This window comes from Lygodium microphyllum, chromosome 2 (assembly GCF_053477565.2).
Source record: "Lygodium microphyllum isolate KBCC chromosome 2, Lygodium_microphyllum_v1.1.10, whole genome shotgun sequence".
In the NCBI taxonomy this organism is placed as follows: Eukaryota; Viridiplantae; Streptophyta; class Polypodiopsida; order Schizaeales; family Lygodiaceae; genus Lygodium; species Lygodium microphyllum.
Genome location: NC_141136.1, coordinates 149,253,435 through 149,276,805, shown reverse-complemented (window position 1 = coordinate 149,276,805; position 23,371 = coordinate 149,253,435). Strand labels below are relative to the sequence as shown.

Below are 23,371 nucleotides of genomic sequence, written 5' to 3'. Positions count from 1 at the left end.
CAGTAGTCTAGCTTCACACATGTTAGTGATGTATATTGTTCTTACGTCTCCACATAGAATTGTTTTGGGGACTCTTATAGACAACAAATTGCTCTCAGCTTGGTGAAAATCAAAACAGTGGTTGCAAATTACAAAAGTTTTAGAGCCAACCTAACAACCTTTCTAAGTGCAACTTGATTTGGAAAGTTTCCTTGTTGGCATCAATGTTAAAAATCAAGTTAACCGGTAGAATTGATAACATATGCAAAAATGTAATGCGACAATGCGAAGTCCGAGTGTTGAGCTAATTCCTACGATGTTCTCTTGCTAAGGAAAAAGTCCCGAAAATGACGTTGACCGATCTGGCGATGCGCTGTGCGTCCGCCACGCAAGCACATTCGATGCCACACGTGTTTTTGCACTTTTTAGAACCTCTTTCCTTGTGCTCTTGGCAGAAACCACGTCATTCGTCGCCGCTGCGGGGGACTTAGAACACTTGTGACTGACGAGCTTCGCCGCTGCCTTGCTGGAATTCGCGCGCCTGGTTCACTTCCAGAACTCGGTCGTGATTCGTCGCAAGCACACAGCTGCATCGCTGGAGAAGAAAGCCATGATAATGACGACAGTAGTGATGATGATGATGATGATGATCAGCACGCCGCAGCTGCTGTCCATTTCACTATTAATGGTTGGCCTCTTGCCAGCGTCGACTGATTATTATTATGCAGCGGCGGCGGCCGATCAGCCCTTGCGGACCTACATCGTCCATGCACCCGAGAAGGGCATGTCTCCAGTCTTCGCCTCCTGCAAGGCATGGCACTCCGAGCTCCTCGCGTCGGTCCTGCCGGGCGGCGCCAGCCCTGACGACCGCGTGCTGTACTGGTACAACACCGTGACTCAGGGCTTCGCCGCTGCCCTGTCGCCGCAGGAGGCCGCCGCCCTGCGGTCGCGCGACGGTGTGGTCATGGCTTCCACAGACAAGCTCATGCACCTGCACACCACCCGCTCGCCTTCCTTCCTGGGGCTAGCCGCCTTCCCCGAGCAGGCCCGCAGCATGGGCGCCCTCTGGCCGGCCTCCCACAGAGGCGCGGGCGTCATCGTGGGCGTCATCGACACAGGCATCTGGCCGGAGCGTAGTAGCTTCCGTGACGACGGCTTCTCGCCGGTTCCGCGTCGGTGGCGCGGCAAGTGCGAGTCTTCCCAGTCCGATGCGTCCCCTGTGGTCTGCAACCGGAAGCTGGTGGGGGCACGTGTGTTCTTCAAGGGGTACGAGGCGGAAGTCGGAAGAATCAATGAGACGGAGGAGTTCCGGTCTCCACGGGACGCCAACGGCCACGGCACGCACACTGCCTCCACCGCCGTCGGGTGTCCTGTCCAGAATGTGAGCCTCTTCGGGCTAGCTAACGGCACCGCCGCTGGGGTGGCACCCGCTGCCCGCCTTGCCGTCTACAAGGCCTGCTGGAAAGACGGTGACTGCTCCACGGCTGACGTCTTGTCCGCATTCGACGCCGCCATCTCCGATGGCGTGGACGTAATCTCTGTGTCGTTGGGAGGCGGCGAGCTCGGAGATAGCGCCGACTATGCAACGGACCCCATCGCGGTCGGAGCTCTCGCGGCGGCTGCTAGGGGCATTCTGACAGTGGCGTCGGCCGGCAACTCGGGTCCATTGCCGAAGTCCGTCGGGAACGTGGCGCCGTGGATTCTCACGGTGGCAGCGAGCTCTCTGGACAGGAGCTTCCCAGCGCCGGTGGTCCTTGGCGACGGCAACAGGTATCGGGGTTTCTCTCTGTACACAGGTGCGGGCGACGTTGGCGGGCGCAAGCTACCGCTCATCTATGCGGCCCATGCGGGGTTGCTTCGTACGGCTGCCGTGAGAACTAAAGACTCCGTAGCCACAACGAATGCGAGCTTCTGTCTCCCGGGCTTTCTCGATCCCGAGCTTGTGCGGGGCAAGATAGTTCTGTGCGACAGAGGCCTTACTCCGCCGGCGGCGAAGGGGTTCGTGGTGCAGAAGGCTGGCGGGGCAGGGATGCTGGTGGGGGACATCTTCGAAGGAAGCATCGGTGTGAGCTTCCCGCTGCCAGCTGCTGTGATAGACATTCTAGAGACGGAGGCCATTAAGCAATATATCGAATCCACCCCGAACGCGACGGCCGCTCTGCTCTTTCCAGGGACGCGGTGGCACGTGCGGCCGGCGCCCATGGTTGCGGCGTTCTCCTCGAGGGGTCCTAATAACGTCACGCCGGAGATTCTGAAGCCGGACATAACGGCTCCAGGGCTGAACATACTGGCGGCGTGGACGGGGTTTGCGGGGCCGTCGGGGGTGGCGGCTGACGGGCGGCGGGTGGAATTCAATATTATCTCCGGCACGTCGATGTCGTGCCCACACGTGGCCGGGGTGGCCGCGCTGCTGAAGGCGGCGCACCCGGGCTGGAGCCCGGCGGCCATCAGCTCGGCCATGATGACGACGGCGGTGGTGCGGGACAGGACGGGTGGGGTGCTGCTGGACGAGTTCAGGATGGGGACCGCGGACCCGACGGTGTACGGCGCCGGCCAAGTGCACCCGAACGCGGCCGTGGAGCCAGGGTTGGTGTACGACATACGACCGGCTGAGTACGTTGACTTCCTGTGCGGCGTATCTGATGGCGACAGGAGCAACAACGGCACACTGGTGAGCGTCCTGTGCAGCAGCAGCAATAACGCACTGCGTCCGGGTGACCTTAACTACCCTTCTTTCTCTCTGGTGTATCGTTACAATTTTAGTCATGGGGACCCCGCCCCCTTCTCCTCCACCCACTCTCGAACCCTCACCAATGTGAGCCCTTCCCCCCTCCCTGCCACCTACAATGTCTCCGTCGTCCCCCCTCCCAACATCAATGTAACCGTCCACCCCACCTCCCTCTCCTTCTCAGCCCTCTCTCACACCCTCTCCTACTCCGTCACCTTCGCTGCCCTCCCTTTGCCCGCATCCGCAGTCGATGAAGACGAACACTACGAATTTGGCTCCTTGTCCTGGTCCGATGGTTATCACATCGTTCGTAGCCCCATCATGTTTACGTGGGCGATCAAAACCAGGTAACTCCCTGCTGTGCATTGAAGCCTCCGGCGTAGATTATCCAATTTATATCCACAATTGTCTTGCCTTATCCACACCCAGCATGTCGTACCTACACATCAATAATTCCTCATTACAGTGAGGTTACGCGCAGACCTACTAAACCTTTTACATGTCAAATAGGTAAAGTCTGCAAGGTGTGATATGCCTTTTTTTTACTCTCACTTAGTAAATATGTAATCACTTTTACGTTTGGACACATATACAAACCTAGCATGTGGCAGCACTCTTAGGTGTCGGAGCCGAAAGGGTCTTCTTAATACTTCAAAAAGAGGTCTCGGCTTCTATTGGCCACATTGTTGTTCATGAAAGGTGAAAGGATCCTACCAATAAATTGTCTAAGCCGTTGTTGATATAGGCGAAAGCGTCCTTTTAATAGGAAAGAGGTCTTGACTTCTATTGACTACATCGTTGTTAATATAAGAAACGATAGGGTCATGCTAATATTTCAAAAAGAATCGAGGAAAGGGTCATTGGTGATAAAAAGTGATAGGATTATAGGGTCATGCTAATATTTCAAAAGGAATCGAGGAAAGGGTCATTGGTGATAAAAAGTGATAGGATTATGCCAATATTTTCAAAAGATGTTGAGGAAAGGGCCATATTAATATTCCAAAAGGAAGTTCGCACATATAGCGATGTTTCACACTGGTATATATATCAATACATAATGGAAAGAAGCATTGCAATGAGAGAGAGAGAGAGAGAGAGAGAGAGAGAGAGAGAGAGGCACACACACACACAATAATCAAATAAATAATATAATAAACATAAATATATTACTATCTTATATTGCATTATGTTATAATTATATTATAATATATCACATATCATATTATTTATATTAATTATTATTATAAAAATGTTAATTATATATATATATATAATATGTTAAGTAATATATAAATTATTAAATCTAATAAATTTAAAAGTATAATTATATAAATAAGTCAATATAATGTATAAAAGCATATGCTATATTAATTAAATATGTTAGATATGATAATATAATTATGGTATACATGATATAATTACAATGCATATTACAATAAAATTATAAAATTATATTTTGATTTAGTGTATTATTTTCATAAACTTGTTATATTTAAATTTTAACATTATATATATATATATATATATATATATAGTTTAGCATTATTAGAGTATTACAATTTAACTTAATATGATGTATGCATTTAACATATATAAATTAGCATTATACACATGCATGCACGCATACATACATACATAGTGTGTGTGTCGACATGGGCATGTGTGTTGGGGAGAAGCTCGATACATGCCCCAACCTCGACTTGTGGGTGAGACCCTCTTGTGGGCACATGGGTATTGGGGGGGGGGGGACCGTAGTTGTGCACCGCACGACCGTGTGTGCAACCCTCTTCTAAATGCAAGGACGCCCCTTATCGCAACTGAAGAGCAAGTGGCCTTTATATCACAAGCTATAGTCACACAAGTGCATGGGCACGACTCTTGCATTTGGAATTTTGGCCTCAAAGGGCTACAATTTGCAAGAGGATGAAGTCGATATATGGCACCTGTCATTAAACCTTCTTAGGCGTCATCAAACCTTCTTATAAATATGGAAGAGAAGAGAATAATAGAAATTACATATGTTACATATTTTATTTTAGTATAAACATGTGTGATAGTTAATAATTAAAGTAATTGATCACATAATATCAATCATTAAAGTCTTTAATATACATGAATTATTAATTCTATACAAGGTCATATTATATAATTATATGATAGTTATAAATAATATTAATATATTATGTATACTTATTATTTTCGTTTCTCTTCATTTCCTCTCTCTCTCTCTCTCTCTCTCTCTCTCTCTCTCCCCCTTTGTTATTAGACTGGCCCCTATTGTCTACTAGTATGCCACCGCTCACTCCCACAACCCACCACCCACTAGTGCTTGTTGTCACCCACCCATACACCATCTACCTATAGTCTACTAGATGGATGCTTGTTGATGCTACTACATACATGTCCTGTTATGGGGGTGGCTTGTTTTTGCTACCTAGTGGGGGAGACAGAGAGAGAGATGCTTACAAACTACCATTATTAGGTACCTCTCCATGGCCTCGGGGGGGTCACTCATGAATATATGTATGTATAATGTGAGTTCAAAATAAGGAGTTTTTAAAACACCATTTTAATACATTTTTTACATACAGAAGGGTGTCATATAAAGGGGCTACTTACAGATTGAATAGAAAAGGGTTGTGTTTTATTCAAGAAAAATTCACAGATTAGGATATTTATAAATAGGCCATGAATGCACGTTATATAGAGAATATACATACAGTGAACTCCTCGAGTCCATGGCTCGCCTCCACCCCACTGTTCATGTCTAGGTTTGGCAGGTTGATGCATGACACTATGTATGCATTTATGTCATCGTAAAGGAAGTTGCATGAGCTTCTTTCGAAACTTAACATCTATTTTGAAAGTATACATTTAGCTAATATAGACATTATTGCTCTAGCTTTAGAAACCATCTTACGTCCTAAATCATCTAAACTACTTGATAATTTATATTATTTCAAAAAATAATCATTTCTTGGGCATTTAGTTATTTCCATAATATCACGGGCCTACAAAGGCCTCATATCTACATACATCTAATTAAAATCTCCCCTGTCTCTCGTTATTAGAGGCCTAAAAGAGGTCGCATACTCATCTCATTAAGATCTCTATCTTCCATTATCAAGGATCTAAAGAGGTCCTATGCTTTTCATAATATTAGGAGAATATTAGTGTTAACCTCAGTGCAGGATAGAGAAAAAGGAAGCAAAAGAAAATTCAAAAATATGAAAAAGGTGGCCTCACGGAAGGAATAGGAGCAAAAAAGGCCAAAAGCACAAGGGCAATCTTAAAAGTTCAAGGTAAACCCAAAATGAAAAAGGTGCATTTTAAAATGCAAAAATGCCCCAATTTTTTTGTAAAAGAGCGCTAGGCTCCCTCCTGTGCAACTTGTAACCTGTAGACAAGCATAGGTGAAGGGATAGTGTAAATAGAAGAGAATAGAAAAAGAAGACCCGGGCAAGATGGCCGATCATGTAAAAAAGGGGACGGGTGCCCAAAAGGGAATAGGGCATGTATAAAAGTCAAAAAGTGAATAGAGAAGCTAATTCTTGGTGCGTGGCAAAAAGTGGCTCTCCTCTTCTTCTTCTCTTTTGAGGGTGAGGGACTGTGGTGGTGGAGAAGCTCTCCATCTTCTCCTCTCTTCTTTTTCTTATTCCCTTCTTCTTCTCATCTCTTGTCTCAGGTGGCTATGGAGCATGGAGCTTGAAGATGGAGGATTGGGGTTGCTTGAGCTCACATCTTAGATCATGGAGCTACTACTAGAAGGTTCAAGAGAGAAGGGTACTCAGTTGGGCATGGAGGTAAGCTCACTACACTTGTAGAGTAGAGGGTATGCACAACTATGTGAGAGGTAGCCATTAGCATTCAACTCAAAATGCTCGAGTAACAAGCGGTCCTGTGGGTCTTGGCAGTCAAGTGAAGAGCTCCCACATTTTGGTTTTGTTGCTGGGACCAATGGATTCAAGCCTTGAGTGCTTGCACGCTCGAATTGAGCATTGGAGTAGGGTTTTCCTTGAACTAGTGCTTGTGGTAGATAGATAGGAAGAAAGGGTGTTTGATCTTTATTACAAGTAAGTATTTTGGATTCTTGAAGTGTAGATAAGGTAGGAAAGATAAGGGAAGAAAAAAGAAAAACATTGTAGGGTTTGGTTGTAACAATAGGCCTAAATCACGGTGCAAAAGAGAAAAACGGGGTTGGAATCCAGAATGAAAGGGAGAGGGGCATTGAAGGAGAGTTGGAAAGGGGGTTTATGACCTTGAGAAAGGGAGAGAGAGCTCATTTTCACGTGTTGCAGGTTTGAGAGAGCTGACAAATTGCTATAAGAGACCAAGGGAGTGGAGATTGCATCAATTTGCATGATTTGAGTGCATATGATGCCTACAGGTGAGCCATCTACGTTGTTTACATCCCATAGATTGTATCTGGAGCATGTAGGACCCTTGGGTTGGGAATCGAGCCCAAACGAATCAAGTTTGAACTGTGATGTGCATTTGCGCAGACAAAATTGGACAGTCTCATTCCTAGAATCGAATGGTTTGATTCATTCGGCCAAGAAAAACCAATTCTTAAAAATTAGAATCGAACTAGGTATCTTTTTCCAATCAGACATCCACCCAAAAATTGGACATCGGGAATCAAAACCAAATTAGATTGGATAGCAACATTGGATGCCAAAATCGGATTGGACACCAAAAATCACACGCTCGATTTTGGAAATCGGACAGAAATTGTCAAAATTGGATAGCTTAATAAAACCCAAGTTTTGACTTGCTTTGACCTAAGCAAACCTAGATAAGGGCTAAACCCTAGTCATAGGACACCTTAGTGTGCTCCGAGGCAAGTAGATAGGACAAAGAGTGGATTCTCCTAGAGATTAGGAGTGACTTTGCGTCGAATAGAGACCATGAGTAGACTAAGAGGGCGACCACAATTTGTGCCTTAGAGCCACATTGGGCCGAAAAAAACTGAATGAAGGGGGGAGGGGGCTAGACTTGTATCAAATTTGCTGCATTCACACATCATAATATTTAATCACTTGAAATGCACCATGCAAATTTGAAAGCCCAATTCCGCACGGTGCATAGTTAAGAGCACTATTTACAAGGCAGTTGCTTTAATTAGAGGATTGTTTGGAATAACAAGGAACTCATACAAGATAACGTAAACTCAACAAACCTAACATTAGGAGAAGACCCTAGGCTTTTGGGCAGGAGACTTGAGGATCCAAACCGCTTAGAGAAAAAGAGGAACAACACCATTAGGGACTTGACGTTGCCTGACCTGATTAACATGATTGACATCTTAGTGGCTCAGGAAACATCCGACATGTTTGGTCTTAACACCAATCATGAAAATGATGAGCTTGACGTTGGAGATTTTCCAAGTCAATATCTAGCAAATAATCAATTGATATGACTTGCAAACGAAGATGGAGCGTCACGATAGGCCAATCAAGGGCATCATAACTAAGCTTGAGAAAGAGCAAAAATTGGCAAAAGGAAAGTGTTGCAAGGCATAGCTGCTTACAATCAAGAACGAAAAATGCAAAGGCTAAGGCAAGAAATAGAAATGCGAGAGGTTTAGCATGTCTTAGCACTTGCTAACCAAAATAAGATAGGACCCAATGTATAGAGGGAGAGAGCGCTACAAGCTGACCTTACACTTAGTGAGCTCCTCATCACAGAGCGACTCTTAGATAACATGACTATAGAGTAGAGCAGAGCATCCCTAGCAACTTCATTGTTAGTAGGACTAGGAATCACTTTGAATTCGAGGAGCCAAATGAAGATACCCATAGTTGCTAAGCAACTTGACAAGTATCAGCCCGATAACAGCTCATATAGCTTCGTAGAGCAATTGGAGTAGGTATGTGAGGCGAACGACCTGATGGACCTTGTTGAACGTGCACAAGCTTTTGGTCTTTGCCTTGGGGATAAAGGACGGACGTGGTATACTAGTCTAGACAATGCCAAACGCAAGAACTTCAACAATCTCAAGTGTCTCTTCATCAAGAGATTCTCTGAGGCACGGCACTCGGATAACCTTATTATTCGACTAATGAATGTTAGTCAAAAGGATAAGGAGGATATTTGAGATTATGTCACCCATGTGCGGAGTCTCTTTAAGAGAATCCCAGCCCCCACAATGTGACCTAGTGAGTGAGCGGTCTCTACCATATTCATAAGCAAAATTAGGAGTGAAGAAATTTACAAGGCCTTGTTGAGCAACTCAAATCTGCAAAGGGACGTGCTAACTAGGATATTCGAAGAAGCCAAACATGGGGCGACCTACTCAAAGAGAGAGACTCGAGGGCTACAAGCTGAGAGAGTGCAGCCTCTAGAACCTTAGAGAGAGGTACAATTGTTAGTGAGAGATCTAACCAAAATAACCAAGAGAAAAGAAAGAGTGTTGACTCGAGCCAGGAATTGGTGGATATAAAGCTAGAGCCAACCAAGCTCCAAGAGATGATAAGAAGACCTACTCAATCTCATGTGCAATGTGTGCATTGCGGAGGAAGCCACCTCCCGGTGTCTGAGTGCATGGTTCCTAGATCTAGACCTTGTGCCAACTACAATAGGTTTAGCCATGATGCTATGCATTGTCATTTACCGAGAAGATTACCATACATACAACCATATAGCCTGCAGTACTATTTGGGAAATATATTGCCTCACTTCAGAAGGGGAGCTCCATTAGCTCTCCTAGCACCTAATGATGCCAAGCCAGTTGTTCTCAAGATGGACATACCTAGACCACCTGGACCCTTTGTGACCTATCCATCGAGTGATGCTCCGATACACTATGTAGAGGAGCCGAATGAGGATGACACATACAAAAGACCTTACATCTCTTATGACAAAGAGGGCAACCCCATACTAATGGTAATTAGACCAGTACCGATGATGGTGTTAGGTAGGGGAACGGGTAGAGGCCTAGGAGAATAAAACCAAGAACCAATTGCATGTTGGACTTGCGGCCACCCCCAAGGTACATCTCATCTCGCTGCCCTGAGAATGAGAGGAAGCCAATCGAGAAAAGGCCAACCTGAGATGCCCTAGTGAGTGTGAAATTACTCATTTGTATGCAAAATGCCCTAGGCAAAAACCGTCCACTAGCTTGGCTATCATGCCATCTATACCTTTGGGTCTATTTGGAGTCAAAACGCTTGATGGCAAGGCTACTCCCATCTCATTGAACATCATGACTAGAGCACAAACAAAGTAGGCTGGCATTTTATTGCCAAGACCTAGCAATCTAGATGTAGCCTCAATGGGAAAGAAGACTCGCCAAAAAAAGAAAAAAAGGGCTAATGCCAAAATAACACTAAAAATAGATAGTGTGACCACACTAATGAGAGGGAAGTGAGTCACAGATGCAAAGGATAAGACTTTAGCACCCAAGACACTAGAGAAGGGGAGTGCCAAGATTGGAGAATATCCCAATCCAAGGCACCAATCAAAAGTGGTTGACAAGGTTAAGGAGTGGGTGAGAGATACCCAAGAGCATCTAAAAAATGCTTGTCTCATTGATGCGCATAGAATCAATAGATGCATCCACACCTCATGCAGCACCACGAAGACAAGGCCTAGATGCCATAGGTAGGAAAATTTCCTAACATCGGTGGAAAAATAATGTAGGGCATGGTGAAAGGCAAGCAACTAGTAGTCTACTTACGACTTTGATATGGACCCTTGTAACTTTGTGGATGGGGGATCTGCTTAGGCAAAGTCCCTTGCTATGGCAAGAGTCAAAGTAGTGGATGGAGGAATCTAATGAGTTGAGAGTAGTCAACTTGCATGAACACGATGGAGCCACTTAAATACCTAGTCTAACACTAAGATCAATGCCTAAATCCTTGCATGTAAATGCTTTCTAGGAGGGTACAGAGATGCACATAGTCTTGCTAGTGGTAGCATTAGGAGACATCACAAGAAAGGGGATTGTAGACATAGGAGTGGGAGTCTATGTGCTTAGCCACACAGTCCTATAGGCTTGGAGTAACTTAGGATTGGAGTAACCCATAGGTGGAGACAACAAGGTTCAACGTCACACTGGCTAATGGCATGAAAGTTAAACCATTCAAAGTATTGAAAAAGTGTCATTGGAAAATAGCAGGTGTCCAATTTTCTTGGTGAACTTCATAGTTATGAAGGGAGTAGACTATGATATTTTGCTAGGCCGACCAAGGGATGTGGAATGCACGAGTAATCGAAGACTAGGGTAATGGTCTTATATTCCTAGGTAATAGATCGGAGGTAGTAAGAGTCAAGATGGATACCTAGAAGACCACATTGGTCAACTTAGATGCCATCTCCTCTATCTTGAAGGGAGACTCACAAACTAGAAACTCTTACTACCTTGAAGGAGGAGCGGGATTAGATGCACGTGCTAGCCACCATCGACTTGCCATTCTCAGACGATGACGAGGATTATAAGTAGGTTACAAGGACATCCAATGAGTCCCATAGAGCCACCTCATATCACCTGCCAAAGGGAAGGACACTACCATCAGTGCCACTTTGTATGATGGCCAAAAGCCCTAGCAGACAACTAATACCTACTCCTTTCCACACTCCCTCTAATTAACAGACTTGAGCTCCAAGGGATCCTTGAGTATTTGACAAGGGATCTAGCTAGTCACCCACCTGCCAAGCCACTCCAAGATATTGACAAACCGAAATGTCGGTGGACTAAAGTGCGTGACCTAAACCTGATGTACAACTGGGCATTAATCACACGCATGAGAATAGAGGCATAGAAAACAATGGGCAGTCAGATTGTAGCAATTTAGGCAATGAGTACGAAGATTGCTACTCCACGAATGAGAAAAGTAAAGAAGAGTCTGAGACGATAGAGTACAACACAGATGATTGAGTGATAGAACAAATAAGAGTGGACTTCAAGCCATGAAAAGCCAATGCCTTTAGAATCAAGAAGGGAGTCTTCAGGACAGAATGTGATTGCACTTGGTTGGATCATCATGTAGACGTGATAGACAATGATCAAGCAAGATTGGTCCAGCCAAGCACCACATCTCTCCCTTAGGTAAGTTACTCTCATGAATATATGTGTGCATTACGTGGGTTCAAAATAAGGTATTTCTAAAATACTATTTTTATGTATTTTTTACATATAGAAGTGTGTAATATAAAGGGGTTATTTATAGATTGAATAGAAAAGGGTTATGTTTTATTTTGATAAAATTCACATATAAGGATATTTATAAATAGGCCTTGAACACACATGATGTAGAGGATATACATATAGTATCTTCCCCAAGACCTCTCCTTAAAATAGAATCACCCTCTCAGAGCTATGAGACCCCCAAGGGAAACTCTTTCCTCTAGCAAGGGTTGCAAGTTTAACTTAGATTCGGAAGTGAGCTTTGAGAGTGACCCAAAGATACCTAAACCACCTACTAAGACCAAATGCTCCAAAGGGGACTTGTTGGTCCATCTACGGTGAAAATGATTGAAGGAGGAAAAGAAAGGACAACCAAAGGGGTCGGAAGTCAAACAACAAAAGAAACCCCTAGACCTACCACAACGCTTCACTAAATTAAAAAAAGGAGATAGCGTAGTGATCTTGTTGGGAGCAAAGAGACAAGGACACACAAGTGAACCAATTGAAGGGCTTGCCAAGGTCAAGGAGGTCAATTTAGCAAGGGAAGGGGAAAAGCCTTGACTTGTGTTTATAGCTAATGACTTAACTAAGCAAGAGGAGGCTGATCTTGTTGCTCTCTTGTGAGAGTAAATAGATGTACTCACTTGGTCCTTAGACAAAAACTCAAGGGAGTCGATCCAAGAGTCATAATGCATATTACCCCAATGACTCCTAACGCAACCCCAATGAAACAGTGACCTTACCCAATGAATTTGAAGCAGCATGCTCATGCCGTGAAGGAAGAGATTGATAAAATATTAAAAACCGGATTCATTTACGAGATTGAGCATACAAACTAGCTGTCACCAATTGTGATCATCTTGAAAAAGAATGGTAAAATCCGAGTGTGTGTAAACTACAAGAAAGTCTATGTAGTGACTAAGAGAGATAATTACCCATTGCCCTACATGAGCATATGCTAGAGAGAGTAGCAGGAAAAGAAGCCTACAATTTCCTAGACGGCTTCTCAAGTTGTAACCAAGTTTAAGTACACTTCAATGATAGACATAAGACAGCATGCGTCACCACTGAATGTGACATATTTTCTTACATAGTCATGCCATTTGGGCCAACAAATGCACCTGCTACCTTTCAACATCTAATGTGCACCATCTTCAAGGACATACTCAAGCGAGAGTTGGAGGTATTCGTGTACAATCTATGTGTACATTCCAATTTGAAGGAACACCTAGACAAGCTTCATGTAGTCTTTGAATGGTGTAGATTGTATGGCCTCTCTTTGAACCCCTTAAATTGACAATTGTTTTGGATGAAACCCAGATGTATCTTAGGGCACGTGGTGTCCAAGAATGGCATTGCCACTGACTTCTCTAAGATCAGCGTCATTTTCGACTTACCACCCCCAACAAACTATAAGGGAGTTCATTGCTTCGTGGGACACACAAGGTATTAGCAACGCTTCATCTTGAACTATGCATTGATTGCTAGACCACTTTACAAGTTGCTAGTTGTATTTGAGTGGACCAAAGAGTGTCAACATGCTTATAAGGAATTGGAAAAGGCTCTTAACACAATACCAATCTTATGAGCCCTAGATTAGAGCATAACATTCCATGTGCATAAATATTGATGCGTCAAAGTTTGTCATGGAAGTTGTTCTATGCCAACCTAACTAACATAACCATGACTATCTAGTGAGCTTTGCTAGCAGGCAGCTCACAGATACTAGGATGAATTACTCCACAATAGAAACAGAAGGCCTAGCCATGGTATTCGTTGTGAAGAAATTTCAGCATTATCTTTTGGCTACGTCCTTCACCTTCTTTGTTGACCTTTAAGCCTTGCTTTATCTTGTGAACAAACCTTGTGCTATAGGACACAGCTCTCAATGGTTACTTCTACTTTTAGAGTTTGACTTCTTTGTGGTTGTATGCAAGAGCAAGCAATATTACACAGTAGATCACATGTCCCGCATACCTACAGGAGAAGTCGCTCGACAAGGCATTGTAGATGACCTATCCAATGCACATATTTTTAGCATGTCCAATGAAAAGGACTTATTCAAAGCCAATTTAACACCTTATTGGGTAGATGACATAGTCCAGATCCTAAAGCATGGATTTTCTGAAAGACCTATTGAGAAGGTTAAACTAAGGTGCCTCATCCTTAAGATTCAACCCTATCAATTGATCATGAGCCAGCTCTATAGGTTAGGACAAGATGTCCTATTGTGAAGATGTGTATGTGAGCACAAGAAATGCATGATTTTTTTACTAAAGTGCATGGTGGAATTGCAAAAGGAAACTTTAGCAAGGAGATAGGCTACAGGAGCCTGCAAGGTGCTTCAATCTCAATTGTGGTGGCCCACCCTATTCTGTGATGCTGCTAAGTTTGTTAAGCATTGCAAATTGAGTGCCAAAGGACCAAGGTCCCTATTCATAATTATAAGATGGAGTTGACCCCAATCATAGAATGACAACCCTTTGAGAAATGGGGCATTGACTTCATTGGGCCAATTACCCCCGTGACACAATACACCTAGGCAAAGTATATCATTGTAGCAACAAATTACCTCACAAAATGGGCCGAAGCTTGAGCTACAAGAAAAAATGATGCTAGGACTACGATTAAATTCCTTTGGGAGCAAGTAATCTCATGATTTGGCTACCCCATTGTACTAGTTAGTGAGAGCAAGACACTTACTTCATTAACAAAGTAATTGCCCACTTGCTTTCCACCTTCTTGATTATCCATAGAGAAATCATCACCTTACTACCCTCAAGCTAACAATCATACGAAATCCACGAACAAGATCCTAGTGAATGTGCTTACTAAAGTAGTCTCTACCTCGCGCACAACAACTGGGACAATAAGCTCATGGCAGTGCTGTGGGCCTGTAGAACAACTATAAGAGGGAAGTCAGGTAAACTCTTGAAACATGGATCTATGACATGGCAATGCGGAAGCTATGGAGGTTGAAAGATGAAGACCAAACTCATGAAGACATAAACAAAAAGACAAGACCAACTGTCACACAAGTGAATTAGGTTCCAAGATTGAGACTTAGACTCATAAACACAATCTTGTATGTGGACAATGACACATACACTTTATTGAAAAGAAAAGAGTAATGTCATTCCTTTAAAGAAAAGGAAGCAAGTACAATACTTTATAGGAAAGTCTAGGCAGCACATCCTCCTACTATGCTTATGGGATTTTGGTCATGAGCTATCACTGATCCTTCCAAAGAGACTGAAGTAGGTGTGATTGAAAACATCTCAACACCCCTCCTCAATCACAACCAGAAGTACAAAGTGCATAGAGGCTTTAGTGAGCACCACCTACAAAGTGTGGGCACACCACAAACATGGTAAACACCAGAGACTATCGCGAAAAAGGCTAAATGTGGGTACCACAAATATGGTTATGGTGGATATCCACAGAGGCTGTAAGAGGGGCCTCATAAAGTGTACAAAGGATGTAGTACAACACTACATGAGGAGTTTACAAGCTTATGTCAGAAGCATTTAGACTAGGCATTACAAGGCTAAAAAAGTCTATTAGAATAGAAGGATTAATGAGGTTTGTCCTTCTCCTGGTGGTATTCTTCTTCTTCTTCTTCTTCTTCTGCTCCATTCTGATATTCTTCTTTAACAACAACTAGATAGGCCTTTTGGGACCTCTTCCTGGAATGACAGAACTTCACAGTGTGTCCGGTCCTTTTGCAGAAGTCACAAAATAGTTGGTCCTTTCTTCCTTTGTTCTTGACATAGAACATTTGTTCTTCTTTAGAAGTACTTGATTATTCTTTATTTTTTATTTTCTTTTCTTCTTCCAATAGAGAGGCCTTAATGTCAACCAGTTTAGGATTTGGCATGTTAATTAAGGTGGTTGGAACATTATCATAATCAAAAGGCAAACTTTTTATCAAAACACCAATTCAAATATCTTCATCCATTTTGAGATTTATCCTTGCAAGTTGGGTTAGGAGACTTTCCATGTTGTTCTGATGAGATGCCAAGGATGTATTAGGCTTCATATCAATTCAAAAGAATTCAATCAGTAAATCATACTTTGGGGACTTGGACTGTGCACCAAACAATGTATCCAATCTATCCCAAGTGTCATGGGATGTGTCACAAGCATCTACATGATGGATGTAGCTATCATCCAACTCCAATTTGATGATGGCCTATGTTTTGTCATCATTCTTCTACCAAGTAACTACAAGATTTTCATCCTGAAGCTTCTTTTCTTATCCATTGGTAATGAACCATAGGCCCTTCTTCAGGATGAGTTTGATGCGGGTTTGCCAAGTGTGAAACATGACTCCATTGAAGTGAGTTTTTGGAGAGTATTTTTCCATGTTGGATGGCTAGCGTAGCAGCAAATCAGCACAAAATTCTCATATTAGATCAGAAAATGAACTGATTGTATCAAAGGATACAAGTGGCAAAAGTCACTGAATGAGTGTTAATAGACACTATGCTTACATCTCCTTGGGTCTTTCAAAAACTTCAAGACCTTCCAAATACGAATCCTCCCCTCCTTGATTTGATGCCATGACTTCAAATCAAAGTGGTATTGGTCAGGTTTAAGTGGTAGAAGAGAGAAAATGAAGGAGAGATGAGCTTGAGAGATTTTGACTATGGCAGACTTCTTTAGGGTTTTTGTGCTGGCCTGGTTTTTCAATCATAGCAGCTCACAAAAGTGACTATTCCATGAGACCTTTGGTGTGGAGTAAGCCTTTGAACTAAGCTTCAATTTCTCTCTAAGTGCAAGATGAATGGCGACCCGTATGCAGAGATTCGACCGTACGACCACAGAGTGCGCCTATTTTGATAGCGGGGAAAGAAAACATGCAATGCTGGGCAGTGTGTAGCTTAGTGTCTGTAATTTCTATGAGAAAATTATGCTCCCTAAAGTGACAAAGATATTCTCAGAAGAAAGCATGAATAGATTTTGCTTGTATGATAAGATCCAAGAGCTCAAAGTTGACTCGATGCTGTCTAGCTATGGAAGCCATTGAAGCTTCACTGAAGGTAGAGTGAGAGTGGAGTTGGAAGTGATGTCATGAGCTGGCAAGAAGTGATGATGAGCTGAGATGAGCTAGGCCATACCTGACTGGGCTTTGATACCATGATGAAACATGGATCTAGGACATGGCAATGCAGAAGCTATGGAGGTTGAAAGATGAAGACCAAACTCATGAAGACATAGACAAAGACAAGACCAACTGTCACACAAGTGAATTAGGTTCCAAGGTTGAGATTTGGACTCATAAACACGATCTTGTGTGTGGACAATGACAGAATCTTTACTAGAAAGAAAAGAGTAGTATCATTCCATTAAATAAAAGGAAGCAAGTACAATGATTTATAGGAAAGTCTAGGTAGCACATCCTCCTACTGTGCTTATGGGATTCTTATCCAGAGCCCTCACTACTCCTTCCAAAGAGACTAAAGTAGGTGTGTGTGCAAACATCTCAACAACCCTTCAAGCTTACCTATGAGACCAAATCAATCCTGCTTGTAGAGTTTTTCGTTCCTAGCTTGAGAGTAGTAAGAAAGATGGGACGGACATGAGGAATGGAAAAAATACATAGTGGAGCTAGAATGTCTCTTTGAAATACGACTTTTAGCTACTCATGTGCCAATCCGTGAGAAGGCAAGACGCAAGATTTGGTTTGACAAGCATATCAAATAGCATGACTTCAAAAGCAAGGTGACCTAGTGTTGCTATACTCAATGAAGGGACATAATAAGAAGATGAAATTCAGAGGACTAGGGCCTTTCAAGGTTTGCAATAGTAGTAAAACTAACAACGTAGAGCTCGAGACCTTAGAGGGAGAGGGCATAGGCTTCTTTAATCACAATTTCCTCAAGAAGTACTACCCTCAAATCCATCCATTGCATGAGTTGCCAATGCTGCAACCACCTATCAACATTAGAGTAGCCACCATCACAAAAATCGAGGATACAAAAATGAGGAAGAAAGAAAAACTTGCTTACTTGCAAGTCACAACCATTACTCAACAAATGCACACATTTGATGTGCCTATTGATGTGATGGAGCTGACTTCAACATCCTTACCCATGAGCATTGGACTCTAATTGGGTAGCCCCAACTGTAGCCCACCAATGCAAAACTCAACCCTTTCGAAGACAGTCCTACTCACTATTGGGAAAGTGCAAAATAGTGGTCTCTATTGAGATTGAAATCCTACATATGATTTTCTATCTATTACCTAACTCTAAAGCCACTGGAGCAAGTAGCACAACATCTACACCGCACACCATGTCTATCATACAAGTGCCTAACACATGCCCTAAGGGTCAGTCAAAGTAGTAGCCACCAATTGTTGAGTTATCTAGCCAACTCAAACCCCAACCTCCTACAGGTCATAGACCCTCTTATGAATGAAGATCCATTCTTACCTTGGCCTCTCATCTAATTGAGAACATGGGGGATGACTTGGTCACATGCATTAGATGCTTGGATGCTACCTTCATGCTTGTTAAAAGCTATGAGCGGTTGGTGGACTTATGTCTCCTTGATGAGCCTTTAGCAATTGAAATACGCACACTGCCATGCACCTGAGAAGAATCGCAATTTATGTTTGTTAAAGTCCCCATCGTAGCTGAGGAGTTGATTGCCAATGAAATTTCTCGAGATCAGGCTCAAAACCAATGACTGATCACATCCTATAGCAAGAGCAACGTCACTGTAACTAGTCAGGAACTAGAAAAGTTTAAAACATTGACTAGCTCTAACTCTTCTTTTCTACCAAAATTGTGTGCTCTCCATCTCCGATGGGAACAAGAGGGTTGCCAAATCATGACCAATGCCGAGCAAAGATGCACAATCAAAACCATGGAGTATGATCTGACTTATGTAGCTCCTACCTCATTCTGAGTATTGGCCATCACTCGTAGGCAACCCTAGAAGATCATGTTATGGCCCATCCTTACTTGGATCACATCCTGAGTGAGGAAAAACTACAAGTTTCTAGCTTGATCAACTCTATGACTTCCTAACTGATGTCCCAACCTACATTTTGTGTGTTGACATTAGACCTCAAGACATGGACCATCATGTGACCTTGGAGTACAACCTGCAATTTTATGCTTGGCTCATGAACAAGTAAAAGCATCACACCCATGTGCTTTAATGCTCTTAACCCTTCATCCTCCAACCCTAGGAAGGATTCGCACCATTCTCAAGGAGGAGATGGTGAGGTAGATAAGAAAACCTCATAATATCATGAATAATAAAGGCACAAAAAGGGAAAGAAAACAAGAAGAAAAATTTAAGATTGAAACCCAAAAGTAAAAAAGATGGATAAAGAGACTTTGCACTTAAGAAGAACATTTAAGAAATGCTTGCTTGGAATTTACAGACTGTTTGAAGCAAAAATTTTCATTCTATCTTTGAAGTCCCTTTGTTTCATTGCATAAAGTTGTAATCTTTTTACCTTCAGGTTGGAAAATGGCATTGCAAGTAAACTAACAGAAGTCATATCTTGGTAGGAACCCAAAATGGGAGCACAAATCCTATTCTCAAAAGAGAGTATAATAGGTACTGGTTGGCTATCGAGACAAGAGTCTTTAACCAACTCAAGTATTGTTGCATTGGCAATATGAGGAAACTAATAAATGCTGAAGATGCAGTGAAGAGGATGATTGACCAATACAACCTTCACAAATATGTTGAAAAAGTTGGTCAAGAAATCGACCAAAACCGATGCATAGAGTTCTTGAGAACCTTTGATGCAAGCAAGGGCAGTGACATCGTAACTGTTAAACAAGGAGGCTCTCCTAGGAAGGTTGAAGTTGCACTAAGACTGGAATTGGTTGAGAAAGCATTGGGGCTGGTAAATGTCCAAGGAAAAAGACAGAAGAGGGATGTCTACAACATGTTTAAGATGATGAAGTCAAGGGTGCACACTAATGATGGAATCATCTTAGCCGACATTCCTGATGCTATCGTCCAACTGCAAGCTCAAATCGTGTGTGCACTCTTCTCCAATCATAGGTACAATGTGCTTATGACAAGAATCCAAGTGCCTATGCTTGAAAACGTCATGGCAAGAGCCCTAGAGGAAGTCAACCTGAATGCTTATGTCTGCATAACAATCGAATCTTCAGCCAAGGCACGACAAGGGGTGAGTCATCGAATCTTCAGCCAAGGCACTAGTGTTTAGGAAGAAATTGATAGGGGGCGAGCCACCAGTTGCCACCTCCAAATCCGATCGCAAAACACTTGCACCCAAAGCATCGACTATAGGGTTTGGTGGGGTACTAATTTTTTTTATCCAAGAGGCGATGGGAGAGGTGAAAGGTGAAGAGGAAGTGGGGGAGACCCTTGAGACATCACCAATCCATGAGCAAGACCAGTCAAGTGAAAGAACAATGAGTAAGGGCAAAGAACAAGAGACACCACCTAGCCGAGGAGGGCCAAAAAAGTTGTAGATTAAGGTTCCTCTCTAAAGAAGTAAGAGGAAACCAAGGAGATCAGATGACGAGAAAAGAAAAGGTTGAGCTGCAAAAGGCACAAGAAGAGTTAAAAAGGGCCAAAGAAGAGAGAGTGAGGAAATTGGAAGAAGAAGTAAAAAGACTATGCAAGGGAAGAGGAGGAAGACATTGTGAAGGCTATTCAAATCTCAATAGAACAGTGCACAGGGAGGAGTTAGTTGCCATGAGCCCATTGATGGACAAAGGTCCCAAGCACTAGTGCCAAGGTAGTAGTGATTGAGCAAGGAAACGGAAAGGGCTTGCTACATCCAATCCACCAGTTCTTGTAGCCCCAATTGCAACTACAACAACCACACAAGGCACCAAAAACATAGTGAATGAAAGTAATCTAATGGCTTGGGTGCAATATCTGGTGGGTGGGTAGAGTGTAAAAAATACCCCATACTCAAGTGGAGGAGCTCTAGTGGTAGGAACAAAGAGATTGACAACTACAGATGCCAAATCATGGCAAGATCCTAAGAAGAAGAAAGGAGAGGCATCAACAATGTCGATACCTACAGTAGTGCCGTCATTGATGGGGTATAATGAGTATATCAAGGAGCTCCTTGTGCTAGTGGAAAAAGCAAAGGAAGCAAAGAAGATAGATGTGGCTAAGATGGAGGTTGAAAATGAGGCCTTGGCATGGCAGCATTCTAGTTGGAGAGGACACGCCAAGTAGTAGGGTATCAAAAGGAGCCATAAGAGAATACAAGATCCTTATCATGTAACATGAGGAATTAAGAGATCAGTTGGAAAGGATAGAGGAGGCAACAAATAGGCTTGCAACAAAAGACATGAAGAGGAAAAGTATCCTAAAGAAATGGAGGAAACATTAGGGCCAAAAACGCTTCAAAAATGGCACTTGTAAGAAAGTGATTAAGTTGCTAATTAGTTGAGGTTTAGGAAGAATAAAACCTCTAAATTTGGTTGTCCAGATGTGATTAATGAGAGAATATTTGGTTCATTGAAGAGGTCGGCCATTAATTGCCCTCATCTTTTAATCCGGGTCAGGGGTCACCTTTTCGGCTGTTTATTGTCTTGGAACTCGAGAGATTTTGTATTTTCGAGATTTTCGTACGAACTTCGCATTTGTTTGCTCCCGTGTTTTCTTTCTATACACTATTCTCTTTTACCATTCCTTTTGCTGCACTTGCTTTCTATCACTGTGAGATTCTTGCTCGATTCATTTGCCAGAATGTCTAGCAATACTACTTCAAATAACACAGGCGCAAGCACACGTAAATACAAGCTATCTATTCAGCTAGATCCGACTTACACATCTTGGAGAAGTATACATCATCGAGTATTGATAGATGAGATTGAAGCCAACAGGTTGCGAACACAAGGAATGAAGCATATAGATTTGTGGGTGGATGGAAATATCTATCCCAGGGATCCTTCTACAGGTAAACCACCTCCTTTTTTGAATGTCCATGACTATATAAGATATGCTGGAGAAGGTTACAATGGAATGCTTGGCTACTGTATGAGGTTATACTCTGCATCTTACACATATATAGCTCAAGTGCACGAAATGAAAAAAGCACTAGAAACTACACAAACAAAAATTTTAGAGTTGACAAGTCATATTGATATTTTGAAAAATGTTAACAATTCATTGCAGAATAAGCTAATACGTTTGAGAGAAACTCCAGTAGGATTAAGAGAGAGGAAGAGACCGTTAAAAAATATAACCAGCTTGTGTGAGAGAGCAAAGAAAAGGAGACTAAATCTTACAAAGAAATATGTCTCTAACATATTAGGCATAAATATCCGAGAGAATGAGGAAAGAATCAAACTTTTGAAGGAAACCATGAATAAGAAAGACATTTTGAGGATTCTTAAGTCACCAGAAAATGTGGATTTGAGAGGTCCAACTCTGAGAGAGTTAGTGAAGGATTTAAAAGGCACAGTGAAAGCAAATGAAATCGTAGAGACATGCGATACTGTGGGTATAAGTCGGAAAGGTTACCGTGCTATCTCTGGATTATGGTTTAAAAATCTTAAACGCAATAGGGTAACTATATTTGGATTGCCCCGAGCCCTTGCAGTTTCCACTGCAAGAATTTCCATGAATCGCAAGATTCCACATGTTTTTGGAGATTACTTTCACATCGAAAGGTCTATGTCCTATGAAAAACAAAAAAAACAGGCAATTTTTTATTACAATGAGTTTAACAATATATGGCTTGATCTAAAAAAGGTGCAAATTGCAATGGTTCACATGTATAAAATCACAGTAGAAGAAAGTTATGGTGTTCTAAAGTTTGCCTTGAAGTTGGATGAAGCACAGATTCAAAAGGGACAAAAGATGGAAAGAATTAGCATTTGCCTCATGAACATGGCATTGGACCATGGCAATGGCGAGGGCAAAGCTCCATTGCATAAGATCCAATCCGAGATGGAGATTTGGTGGATTGGTGCAGCCCAGGTACCAATTGAAAATCATCAAACGTTGAAATGGTTGTTCAACCATACAGGTATTCCAAATATCATTAAGTCTCAAAGTGAAGGCGAAATGTTGGTAGTTGATGGGGTTGGTAAATTTAATGTGGAATGGCATATGAGTGCTGATTTGAAAACTATCAAATGTATGCTTGGAATATGTAATGGTGCAAATGCAAAATATCCTTGCATTTATTGCATGGAAAGTGTTGGATCCAAAGATTGGAGTAGTTTGCGACCAGTAAGAAGAGCCCCAAATAGAGACTCTATAGATTTGAGTAAATTTAAAAACATAGAAGACATCTGGGATCCCATTCTTTCCATCTCTCTTAAGAATGTTCATATTTGTACTTTGCATGCAGAGATTAGAATAATCGATAAGCTTCTCAGGTTGCATCTTGACTATGCATATTCCATTAAGCCATTATCTTTATCAGATGAGTGTATTGATAAATGCGAGGCATTGCTATCGAAAATGGGATTTCATGGGGGCCAAGTTCGCTTGAGAAAGGATCCAATACTTTCAGGAAAAACAAGAGATATATTGGCCGATGTCTCTATGGGAGGCTCAAAAGCTAG

The 23,371-nt window shown here is 42.6% G+C and overlaps 1 pseudogene; it reads left to right on the top strand.

Moving 5' to 3' along the window:
* Window positions 1-437: 437 nt before the first annotated feature.
* On the top strand, window positions 438-3,456 carry LOC148040458 (subtilisin-like protease SBT1.6 pseudogene; annotated as a pseudogene).
* Window positions 3,457-23,371: the final 19,915 nt, after the last annotated feature.